The 12,243-nt window shown below is 60.3% G+C and overlaps 1 long non-coding RNA gene across 1 annotated transcript; it reads left to right on the top strand.

The window, feature by feature from the left end:
• Positions 1-235: 235 nt before the first annotated feature.
• LOC139249512 (uncharacterized) lies at positions 236-11,721 on the top strand. Its single transcript, XR_011591192.1, has 3 exons — positions 236-319; positions 5,043-5,249; positions 11,617-11,721. It is a non-coding gene; the product is annotated as an uncharacterized lncRNA (long non-coding RNA).
• The last annotated feature ends 522 nt before the right edge of the window (positions 11,722-12,243 follow it).

Here is a 12,243-nt window from a genome sequence, read left to right on the forward strand (position 1 = left end):
CTGACTCTCTGTCTCTCTCACTCTCTCTCTCTGACTCACTCTCTCTCTCTCTCTCTCTCTCACTCTCTGTCTCTCTCACTCTCTCTCTCTGACTCTCTCGCCCTCTCTCTGTCTCTCTGTCTCGATCACACTCTCTCTCTCTCTCTCTCTCCAGATTCTGATGGATTCTCGCCCTGGACCGCGTGGACCCGTTGCTCCAGGAACTGCTCGGACTCGCAGTTTCCTAGCGTCAAGAGTCGGAGTCGTTCCTGCCGGATTCACCGTAACTGCAGCGGGGAAACGTTCCAGGAGCGGCCCTGCAACCTGCCCCAGTGCACAAGTAATCGGGGATCGGGGGGAGGGGGGGATCGTGGATCGCAGGTCACTGGAGAGTGAGGGAGCGGCACAGGAACAGGAGGCCCATTCAGCCCCTCGAGCCTGTTACACAGGAACAGGAGGAGGCCATTCAGCCCCTCGAGTCTGTTACACAGGAACAGGAGGAGGCCCATTCAGCCCCTCGAGTCTGTTACACAGGAACAGGAGGAGGCCCATTCAGCCCCTCGAGCCTGTTACACAGGAACAGGAGGAGGCCATTCAGCCCCTCGAGCCTGTTACACAGGAACAGGAGGAGGCCCATTCAGCCCCTCGAGCCTGTTACACAGGAACAGGAGGAGGCCCATTCAGCCCCTCGAGTTTGTTACACAGGAACAGGAGGAGGCCATTCAGCCCCTCGAGTCTGTTACACAGGAACAGGAGGAGGCCCATTCAGTCCCTCGAGTTTGTTACACAGGAACAGGAGGAGGCCATTCAGCCCCTCGAGTCTGTTACACAGGAACAGGAGGAGGCCCATTCAGTCCCTCGAGCCTGTTACACAGGAACAGGAGGCCCATTCAGCCCCTCGAGCCTGTTACACAGGAACAGGAGGAGACCATTCAGCCCCTCGAGTTTGTTACACAGGAACAGGAGGAGGCCCATTCAGCCCCTCGAGTCTGTTACACAGGAACAGGAGGAGGCCCATTCAGCCCCTCGAGCCTGTTACACAGGAACAGGAGGCCCATTCAGCCCCTCGAGCCTGTTACACAGGAACAGGAGAAGGCCCATTCAGCCCCTCGAGCCTGTTACACAGGAACAGGAGACCCATTCAGCCCCTCGGGCCTGTTACACAGGAACAGGAGGAGGCCCATTCAGCCCCTCGAGCCTGTTACACAGGAACAGGAGGCCATTCAGCCCCTCGAGCCTGTTACACAGGAACAGGAGGAGGCCCTTTCAGCTCCTCGAGCCTGTTACACAGGAACAGGAGGAGGCCCATTCAGCCCCTCGAGCCTGTTACACAGGACCAGGAGGAGGCCCATTCAGCCCCTCGAGCCTGTTACACAGGAACAGGAGGTGACCCGTTCAGCCCCTCGAGCCTGTTACACAGGACCAGGAGGAGGCCCATTCAGCCCCTCGAGCCTGTTACACAGGAACAGGAGGCCCATTCAGCCCCTCGAGCCTGTTACACAGGAACAGGAGGAGGCCCATTCAACCCCTCGAGCCTGTTACACAGGAACAGGAGGAGGCCATTCAGCCCCTCGAGCCTGTTACACAGGAACAGGAGGCCCATTCAGCCCCTCGAGCCTGTAACACAGGAACAGGAGGAGGCCCATTCAGCCCCTCGAGTCTGTTACACAGGAACAGGAGGAGGCCCATTCCGTCCCTCGAGCCTGTTACACAGGAACAGGAGGAGGCCCATTCAGCCCCTCGAGTCTGTTACACAGGAACAGGAGGAGGCCCATTCAGCCCCTCGAGCCTGTTACACAGGAACAGGAGGCCCATTCAGCCCCTCGAGCCTGTTACACAGGAACAGGAGGAGGCCCATTCAGCCCCTCGAGCCTGTTACACAGGAACAGGAGGCCATTCAGCCCCTCGAGCCTGTTACACAGGAACAGGAGGAGGCCCTTTCAGCTCCTCGAGCCTGTTACACAGGAACAGGAGGAGGCCCATTCAGCCCCTCGAGCCTGTTACACAGGACCAGGAGGAGGCCCATTCAGCCCCTCGAGCCTGTTACACAGGAACAGGAGGTGACCCGTTCAGCCCCTCGAGCCTGTTACACAGGACCAGGAGGAGGCCCATTCAGCCCCTCGAGCCTGTTACACAGGAACAGGAGGCCCATTCAGCCCCTCGAGCCTGTTACACAGGAACAGGAGGAGGCCCATTCAGCCCCTCGAGCCTGTTACACAGGAACAGGAGGCCCATTCAGTCCCTCGAGCCTGTTACACAGGAACAGGATGTGACCCGTTCAGCCCCTCGAGCCTGTTACACAGGAACAGGAGGAGGCCATTCAGCCCCTCGAGCCTGTTACACAGGAACAGGAGGAGGCCATTCAGCCCCTCGAGCCTGTTACACAGGAACAGGGGGTGACCCGTTCAGCCCCTCGAGCCTGTTACACAGGAACAGGAGGAGGCCATTCAGCCCCTCGAGCCTGTTACACAGGAACAGGAGGAGGCCCATTCAGCCCCTCGAGCCTGTTACACAGGAACAGGAGGAGGCCCATTCAGCCCCTCGAGTTTGTTACACAGGAACAGGAGGAGGCCATTCAGCCCCTCGAGTCTGTTACACAGGAACAGGAGGAGGCCCATTCAGTCCCTCGAGTTTGTTACACAGGAACAGGAGGAGGCCATTCAGCCCCTCGAGTCTGTTACACAGGAACAGGAGGAGGCCCATTCAGTCCCTCGAGCCTGTTACACAGGAACAGGAGGCCCATTCAGCCCCTCGAGTCTGTTACACAGGAACAGGAGGAGGCCCATTCAGCCCCTCGAGCCTGTTACACAGGAACAGGAGGCCCATTCAGCCCTTCGAGCCTGTTACACAGGAACAGGAGGAGGCCCATTCAGCCCCTCGAGCCTGTTACACAGGAACAGGAGACCCATTCAGCCCCTCGGGCCTGTTACACAGGAACAGGAGGAGGCCCATTCAGCCCCTCGAGCCTGTTACACAGGAACAGGAGGCCATTCAGCCCCTCGAGCCTGTTACACAGGAACAGGAGGAGGCCCTTTCAGCTCCTCGAGCCTGTTACACAGGAACAGGAGGAGGCCCATTCAGCCCCTCGAGCCTGTTACACAGGACCAGGAGGAGGCCCATTCAGCCCCTCGAGCCTGTTACACAGGAACAGGAGGTGACCCGTTCAGCCCCTCGAGCCTGTTACACAGGACCAGGAGGAGGCCCATTCAGCCCCTCGAGCCTGTTACACAGGAACAGGAGGCCCATTCAGCCCCTCGAGCCTGTTACACAGGAACAGGAGGAGGCCCATTCAACCCCTCGAGCCTGTTACACAGGAACAGGAGGAGGCCATTCAGCCCCTCGAGCCTGTTACACAGGAACAGGAGGCCAATTCAGCCCCTCGAGCCTGTTACACAGGAACAGGAGGAGGCCCATTCAGCCCCTCGAGTCTGTTACACAGGAACAGGAGGAGGCCCATTCCGTCCCTCGAGCCTGTTACACAGGAACAGGAGGAGGCCCATTCAGCCCCTCGAGTCTGTTACACAGGAACAGGAGGAGGCCCATTCAGCCCCTCGAGCCTGTTACACAGGAACAGGAGGCCCATTCAGCCCCTCGAGCCTGTTACACAGGAACAGGAGGAGGCCCATTCAGCCCCTCCAGCCTGTTACACAGGAACAGGAGACCCATTCAGCCCCTCGGGCCTGTTACACAGGAACAGGAGGAGGCCCATTCAGCCCCTCGAGCCTGTTACACAGGAACAGGAGGCCCATTCAGTCCCTCGAGCCTGTTACACAGGAACAGGAGGAGGCCCTTTCAGCTCCTCGAGCCTGTTACACAGGAACAGGAGGAGGCCCATTCAGCCCCTCGAGCCTGTTACACAGGACCAGGAGGAGGCCCATTCAGCCCCTCGAGCCTGTTACACAGGAACAGGAGGTGACCCGTTCAGCCCCTCGAGCCTGTTACACAGGACCAGGAGGAGGCCCATTCAGCCCCTCGAGCCTGTTACACAGGAACAGGAGGCCCATTCAGCCCCTCGAGCCTGTTACACAGGAACAGGAGGAGGCCCATTCAGCCCCTCGAGCCTGTTACACAGGAACAGGAGGCCCATTCAGTCCCTCGAGCCTGTTACACAGGAACAGGATGTGACCCGTTCAGCCCCTCGAGCCTGTTACACAGGAACAGGAGGAGGCCATTCAGCCCCTCGAGCCTGTTACACAGGAACAGGAGGAGGCCATTCAGCCCCTCGAGCCTGTTACACAGGAACAGGAGGAGGCCATTCAGCCCCTCGAGCCTGTTACACAGGAACAGGGGGTGACCCGTTCAGCCCCTCGAGCCTGTTACACAGGAACAGGAGGTGACCCGTTCAGCCCCTCGAGCCTGTTACACAGGAACAGGAGGAGGCCATTCAGCCCCTCGAGCCTGTTACACAGGAACAGGAGGAGGCCATTCAGCCCCTCGAGCCTGTTACACAGGAACAGGAGGCCATTCAGCCCCTCGAGCCTGTTACACAGGAACAGGAGGAGGCCATTCAGCCCCTCGAGCCTGTTACACAGGAACAGGAGGAGGCCATTCAACCCCTCGAGCCTGTTACACAGGAACAGGGGGTGACCCGTTCAGCCCCTCGAGCCTGTTACACAGGAACAGGAGGAGGCACATTCAGCCCCTCGAGCCTGTTACACAGGAACAGGAGGAGGCCATTCAGCCCCTCGAGCCTGTTACACAGGAACAGGAGGAGGCCATTCAGCCCCTCGGGCCTGTTACACAGGAACAGAGGGGGCCATTCAGCCCCTCGAGCCTGTTACACAGGAACAGGAGGAGGCCCATTCAGCCCCTCGAGCCTGTTACACAGGAACAGGAGGAGGCCATTCAGCCCCTCGAGCCTGTTACACAGGAACAGGAGGCCATTCAGCCCCTCGAGCCTGTTACACAGGAACAGGAGGAGGCCCATTCAGCCCCTCGAGCCTGTTACACAGGAACAGGGGGTGACCCGTTCAGCCCTCCAGTCTGTTTAGGCAATCACTTCGATCACGGCTGATCACATTGGGAATTCTGAAGTGGATTACTTTCTGACTTTCCCATTGCAGATGAGACGGAATGTTCCGGAGAGAATTGTACGTGGAACTGCAGCTGGAACGTGTGGTCGGAGTGGAGCGAGTGTTCGCGGTGGTGTGGAGTTGGTCAGCAGCATCGTCTCCGGACATACAACACCCCACAGCCGGGCGGCCAGTGGTGTGAGGGAATCCTCACCGGCAATCTGCACATACGCTTCTGTAACATAAAGGCTTGCAAAGGTGAGAGGTCACGGCGAGGGGGGAGGTCACAGGGAGGGGGGAGGTCACAGGGAGGGGGGAGGTCACAGGGAGGGGGGGAGGTCACAGGGAGGGGGGAGGTCACAGGGAGGGGGGAGGTCACAGGGAGGGGAGAGGTCACAGGGAGGGGGGAGGTCACAGGGAGGGGGGAGGTCACAGGGAGGGGAGAGGTCACAGGGAGGGGAGAGGTCACAGGGAGGGGGGAGGTCACAGGGAGGGGGGGAGGTCACAGGGAGGGGGGAGGTCACAGGGAGGGTGAGGTCACAGGGAGGGTGAGGTCACAGGGAGGGAGAGGTCACAGGGAGGGGTGAGGTCACAGGGAGGGGGAGGTCACAGGGAGGGGGAGGTCACAGGGAGGGGGGAGGTCACAGGGAGGGGGGAGGTCACAGGGAGGGGAGAGGTCACAGGGAGGGGGGAGGTCACAGGGAGGGTGAGGTCACAGGGAGTGGGGAGGTCACAGGGAGGGGGTAGGTCACAGGGAGGGGAGAGGTCACAGGGAGGGGAGAGGTCACAGGGAGGGGTGAGGTCACGGAGGGGCGAGGTCACAGGGAGGGGCGAGGTCACAGGCAGGGGGGAGGTCACAGGGAGGGAGAGGTCACAGGGAGGGGGGAGGTCACAGGGAGGGGAGAGGTCACAGGGAGGGGAGAGGTCACAGGGAGGGTGAGGTCACAGGGAGGGGGAGGTCACAGGGAGGGGGAGGTCACAGGGAGGGGGAGGTCACAGGGAGGGGGGAGGTCACAGGGAGGGGGGAGGTCACAGGGAGGGGAGAGGTCACAGGGAGGGGGGAGGTCACAGGGAGGGTGAGGTCACAGGGAGGGTGAGGTCACAGGGAGTGGGGAGGTCACAGGGAGGGGGGAGGTCACAGGGAGGGGAGAGGTCACAGGGAGGGGAGAGGTCACAGGGAGGGGTGAGGTCACGGAGGGGCGAGGTCACAGGGAGGGGCGAGGTCACAGGCAGGGGGGAGGTCACAGGGAGGGAGAGGTCACAGGGAGGTGGGAGGTCACAGGGAGGGGAGAGGTCACAGGGAGGGGAGAGGTCACAGGGAGGGTGAGGTCACAGGGAGGGGGGAGGTCACAGGGAGGGTGAGGTCACAGGGAGGGGGGAGGTCACAGGGAGGGGGGAGGTCACAGGGAGGGGTGAGGTCACAGGGAAGGGAGTGGTCACAGGGAGGGGGAGGTCACAGGGAGGGGAGAGGTCACAGGGAGGGGAGAGGTCACAAGGAGGGGAGAGGTCACAGGGAGGGGCGAGGTCACAGGGAGGGGAGAGGTCACAGGGACGGGAGAGGTGACAGGGAGGGTGAGGTGATCTGGAGCGGCGAGGTCACGGAGGGATTTGAAAATAAGGATGAGAATTTTGAAATCAAGGCGTTGCTTAGTGGGAGCAAATGTAGGTCAGTGAGCACAGTGGGTGATGGGTGAGTGGGACTGGGTGTGAGATAGGACACAGGTCAGTGAGCACAGGGGGTGATGGGTGAGTGGGACTGGGTGTGAGTTAGGACACGGGGTCAGTGAGCACAGGGGGTGATGGGTGAGTGGGACTGGGTGTGAGTTAGGACACGGGGTCAGTGAGCACAGGGGGTGATGGGTGAGTGGGACTGGGTGTGAGTTAGGACACAGGTCAGTGAGCACAGGGGGTGATGGGTGAGTGGGACTGGGTGTGAGTTAGGACACGGGGTCAGTGAGCACAGGGGGTGATGGGTGAGTGGGACTGGGTGTGAGTTAGGACACGGGGTCAGTGAGCACAGGGGGTGATGGGTGAGTGGGACTGGGTGTGAGTTAGGACACGGGGCACGGGGTGATGGATGAGTGGGACTCGGTGCGAGTTAGGACACGGGGCAGCGAGCACAGGGGGTGATGGGTGAGTGGGACTGGGTGTGAGTTAGGACACAGGTCAGTGAGCACAGGGGGTGATGGGTGAGTGGGACTAGGTGTGAGTTAGGACACAGGGCAGTGAGCACAGGGGGTGATGGGTGAGTGGGACTGGGTGTGAGTTAGGACACGGGTCAGTGAGCACAGGGGGTGATGGGTGAGTGGGACTAGGTGTGAGTTAGGACACAGGGCAGTGAGCACAGGGGGTGATGGGTGAGTGGGACTGGGTGTGAGTTAGGACACGGGTCAGTGAGCACAGGGGGTGATGGGTGAGTGGGACTGGGTGTGAGTTAGGACACGGGGCAGTGAGCACAGGGGGTGATGGGTGAGTGGGACTGGGTGTGAGTTAGGACACGGGGTCAGTGAGCACAGGGGGTGATGGGTGAGTGGGACTGGGTGTGAGTTAGGACACGGGGTCAGTGAGCACAGGGGGTGATGGGTGAGTGGGACTGGGTGTGAGTTAGGACACGGGGCACGGGGTGGTGGGTGAGTAGGACTCGGTGCGAGTTAGGACACGGGGCAGCGAGCACAGGGGGTGATGGGTGAGTGGGACTGGGTGTGAGTTAGGACACAGGTCAGTGAGCACAGGGGGTGATGGGTGAGTGGGACTGGGTGTGAGTTAGGACACGGGTCAGTGAGCACAGGGGGTGATGGGTGAGTGGGACTGGGTGTGAGTTAGGACACGGGGTCAGTGAGCACAGCGGGTGATGGGTGAGTGGGACTGGATGTGAGATAGGACACACGGTCAGTGAGCACAGGGGGTGATGGGTGAGTGGGACTGGGTGTGAGTTAGGACACGGGGCAGTGAGCACAGGGGGTGATGGGTGAGTGGGACTGGGGGTGAGTTAGGACACGGGGGCAGTGAGCACAGGAGGTGATGGGTGAGCGGGACTGGGTGTGAGATAGGACATGGGGGCAGTGAGCACAGAGGGTGATGGGTGAGTGGGACTGGGTGTGAGTTAGGACACGGGTCAGTGAGCACGGGGTGATGGGTGAGTGGGACTGGGTGTGAGTTAGGACACGGGTCAGTGAGCACAGGGGGTGATGGGTGAGTGGGACTGGGTGTGAGTTAGGACACGGGGCAGTGAGCACAGGGGGTGATGGGTGAGTGGGACTGGGTGTGAGTTAGGACACGGGTCAGTGAGCACAGGGGGTGATGGGTGAGTGGGACTGGGTGTGAGTTAGGACACGGGGCAGTGAGCACAGGGGGTGATGGGTGAGTGGGACTGGGTGTGAGTTAGGACACGGGGTCAGTGAGCACAGGGGGTGATGGGTGAGTGGGACTGGGTGTGAGTTAGGACACGGGGTCAGTGAGCACAGGGGGTGATGGGTGAGTGGGACTGGGTGTGAGTTAGGACACGGGGCACGGGGTGGTGGGTGAGTAGGACTCGGTGCGAGTTAGGACACGGGGCAGCGAGCACAGGGGGTGATGGATGAGTGGGACTGGGTGTGAGTTAGGACACAGGTCAGTGAGCACAGGGGGTGATGGGTGAGTGGGACTGGGTGTGAGTTAGGACACGGGTCAGTGAGCACAGGGGGTGATGGGTGAGTGGGACTGGGTGTGAGTTAGGACACGGGGTCAGTGAGCACAGCGGGTGATGGGTGAGTGGGACTGGATGTGAGATAGGACACACGGTCAGTGAGCACAGGGGGTGATGGGTGAGTGGGACTGGGTGTGAGTTAGGACACTGGTCAGTGAGCACAGGGGGTGATGGGTGAGTGGGACTGGGTGTGAGTTAGGACACGGGGCAGTGAGCACAGGGGGTGATGGGTGAGTGGGACTGGGGGTGAGTTAGGACACGGGGGCAGTGAGCACAGGAGGTGATGGGTGAGCGGGACTGGGTGTGAGATAGGACATGGGGGCAGTGAGCACAGAGGGTGATGGGTGAGTGGGACTGGGTGTGAGTTAGGACACGGGTCAGTGAGCACGGGGTGATGGGTGAGTGGGACTGGGTGTGAGTTAGGACACGGGTCAGTGAGCACAGGGGGTGATGGGTGAGCGGAACTGGGTGTGAGTTAGGACACGGGGCACAGGGGGTGATGGGTGAGTGGGACTGGGTGTGAGATAGGACACGGGGGCAGTGAGCACAGGAGGTGATGGGTGAGCGGGACTGGGTGTGAGTTAGGACACGGGGGCAGTGAGCACAGGGGGTGATGGGTGAGTGGGACTGGGTGTGAGTTAGGACACGGGGGCAGTGAGCACAGGAGGTGATGGGTGAGCGGGACTGGGTGTGAGTTAGGACACGGGGTCAGTGAGCACAGTGGGTGATGGGTGAGTGGGACTGGGTGTGAGTTAGGACACGGGTCAGTGAGCACAGGGGGTGATGGGTGAGTGGGACTGGGTGTGAGTTAGGACACGGGTCAGTGAGCACAGGGGGTGATGGGTCAGTGAGCACAGGGGGTGATGGGTGAGTGGGACTGGGTGTGAGTTAGGACACGGGTCAGTGAGCACAGGGGGTGATGGGTGAGCGGGACTGGGTGTTAGTTAGGACACGGGGCACAGGGGGTGATGGGTGAGTGGGAGTTGGTGCGAGTTAGGACACGGGACACGGGTGATGGGTGAGTGAGACTGGGTGCGAGTTAGGACACGGGTCAGTGAGTTTTGGATCACCTCTAGGGTACTTAGGGCAGAATGTGGGAGGCCAGCCAGGAATAGTGAAGTCTGGAGATAACAAAGGCACGGATGAGGGTTTCAGCAGCGGATGAGCTGAGGCAGGGACGGTGACTGGTGATGTTACGGAGCTGGAAATAGATGGTCCTCGTTATGCTGCGGATTGAGGCCAGAAGCTCATTTCAGGGTCAAATATGACCCCGAGGTTGGGAACAGTGAGGTTCAGCCTCAGACAGAAGTTGGAGAGAGGGATGGAGTCGGTGGCCGGGGAATGGAGTTTGTGGCGCGGACTGAAAACAATGGGACAGGTCTTCCCAATATTCAATGGGAGAAAATTTCTGCTCATCCAGAACTGGATGTGGGACAAGCAGTCGGACAATTTAGAGACCGTGAGGGGTGGAGAGAAGTGGGGGTGAGGTAGAGCTGGGTGTCTCAGCGTACATGTGGGAACTGACGCTGTGTTTCTGGATGATGTCACCGAGGGGCAATATTTAGATGAGAAATAGGAGGGGGGCAGGGACAGATCCTGGGGGGACACCAGAGATAACGATGGGGGAGCTGATACACACGCTCAGATCGAGGGGTACAGACACACGTCCATTTCCCCAGGGTGCCCTTGAAACCGAGTCAATCATAACATCTACTTGGAGTGAGATAAACTGCTGAATAGGAACGTTAGCGGTCTCGGGGAAAGGGGAGTAGAGGAGATTAGATATCGATGGGGTCAGAGGGATCACCAAGGGTCAGTGTGAGGTCAGAGGGGTCACCAAGGGTCAGTGTGGAGCGAGGGGTCACCAAGGGTCAGTGTGGGGTCAGAGGGGTCACCATTGGTCAGAGGGGTCACCATTGGTCAGTGTGGAGCGAGGGGTCACCAAGGGTCAGTGTGAGGTCAGAGGGGTCACCAAGGGTCAGTGTGGAGCGAGGGGTCACCAAGGGTCAATGTGGGGTCAGAGGGGTCACCATTGGTCAGTGTGGGGTCAGAGGGGTCACCATTGGTCAGTGTGGGGTCAAGGGGGTCACCATTGGTCAGTGTGAGGTCAGAGGGGTCACCAAGGGTCAGTGTGAGGTCAGAGGGGTCACCAAGGGTCAGTGCAGAGTGAGGGGTCACAAAGGGTCAGTGTGGGGTCAGAGGGGTCACCAAGGATCAGTGTGTAGTGAGGGGTCACCAAGGGTCAGTGTGGGGTCAGAGGGGTCACCAAGGGTCAGTGCAGAGTGAGGGGTCACCAAGGGTCAGTGTGGGGTCAGAGGGGTCACCAAGGATCAGTGTGGGGTCAGAGGGGTCACCAAGGGTCAGTGTGGAGCAAGGGGTGACCAAGGGTCAGTGTGGGGTCAGAGGGGCCACCAAGGGTCAGTGTGGACAGAGTGAGGTACCCAAGGGTCAGAGGGGTCACCAATGGTCAGTGTGGAGCAAGGGGTCACCAAGGGTCAGTGTGGGGTCAGAGGGCTCGCCAAGGGTCAGTGTGGGGTCAGAGGGCTTGCCAAGGGTCAGTGTGGAGTGAGGGGGTCACCAAGGGTCAGTGTGGACAGAGCAAGGCCACCAAGGGTCCGTGTGGAGCGAGGGGTCACCAAAGGTCAGTGTAGAGTGAGGGGTCACCAAGGGTCAGTGTGGTGTCAGAGGGGTCATCAAGGGCCAGTGTGGAGTCAGGGGATCACCGATGGTCAGTCAGGGGTCACCAATGGTTACTGTAGGGTCAGTATGGGGTCAGAGGGTCACCGAAGGTCAGTGTGGGGTCAGAGGGGTCACCAAGGGTCAGTGTGGGGTCAGAGGATCACCAAAGGTCAGTGTGCGGTCAGACGGGTCACCAAGGATCAGTGTGGGGTCAGAGGGGTCACCCATGGTCTGTAACCTCTGTCTCTCTTGGTTGGTCAGTGAATGGTGGTTGGTCCAGTTGGAGTCCTTGGTCAAAGTGCGACCGGTCGTGTGGAGGTGGAAAGTCGCTGCGGATACGGTCCTGTACTGACCCACCCCCAAAGAATGGAGGCAAGCGCTGCACCGGAGAACGATTCAAAGCCATGCTGTGTAACGTCCAGCCCTGCGGTGAGCACGACAGAGGGACACCGCAGACCGCGCGGGGAGTGTTTGGTGATTGGACGGTTGGCTGGTTTAGGAGCTGGTGTGGGTCGGCCAGTGGTTTAGGGCAGTTTAGGCTAATGGTGGACTAGACTGTGTTGGTGAGTGTGGGTTGGGGTGTGTGATTGCTGTGTTGGTGTGGTGGTCGGGGAGTTGAGCAATGTTGATGGGTGTGGGGAGGGTGAGGGGTCGGTAAGTTTAGGTGCTTGTGTCTCGGAACTGATGGTTGGGTCTGGGAGGGGTGATGGTTGGGTCCGGGGTGTGATGGTTGGGTCTGGGAGGTGATGGTTGGGACTGGGAGGTGATGGTTGGGTCTGGGAGGAGTTGGTTGGGTCTGGGAGGTGATGGTTGGGTCTGGGAGGAGCTGGTTGGGTCTGGGAGGAGCTGGTTGGGTCTGGGAGGAGATGGTTGGGTCCGGGGTGTGAT

Source organism: Pristiophorus japonicus, unplaced genomic scaffold (genome assembly GCF_044704955.1).
Source record: "Pristiophorus japonicus isolate sPriJap1 unplaced genomic scaffold, sPriJap1.hap1 HAP1_SCAFFOLD_3158, whole genome shotgun sequence".
Classification (NCBI taxonomy): Eukaryota; Metazoa; Chordata; class Chondrichthyes; family Pristiophoridae; genus Pristiophorus; species Pristiophorus japonicus.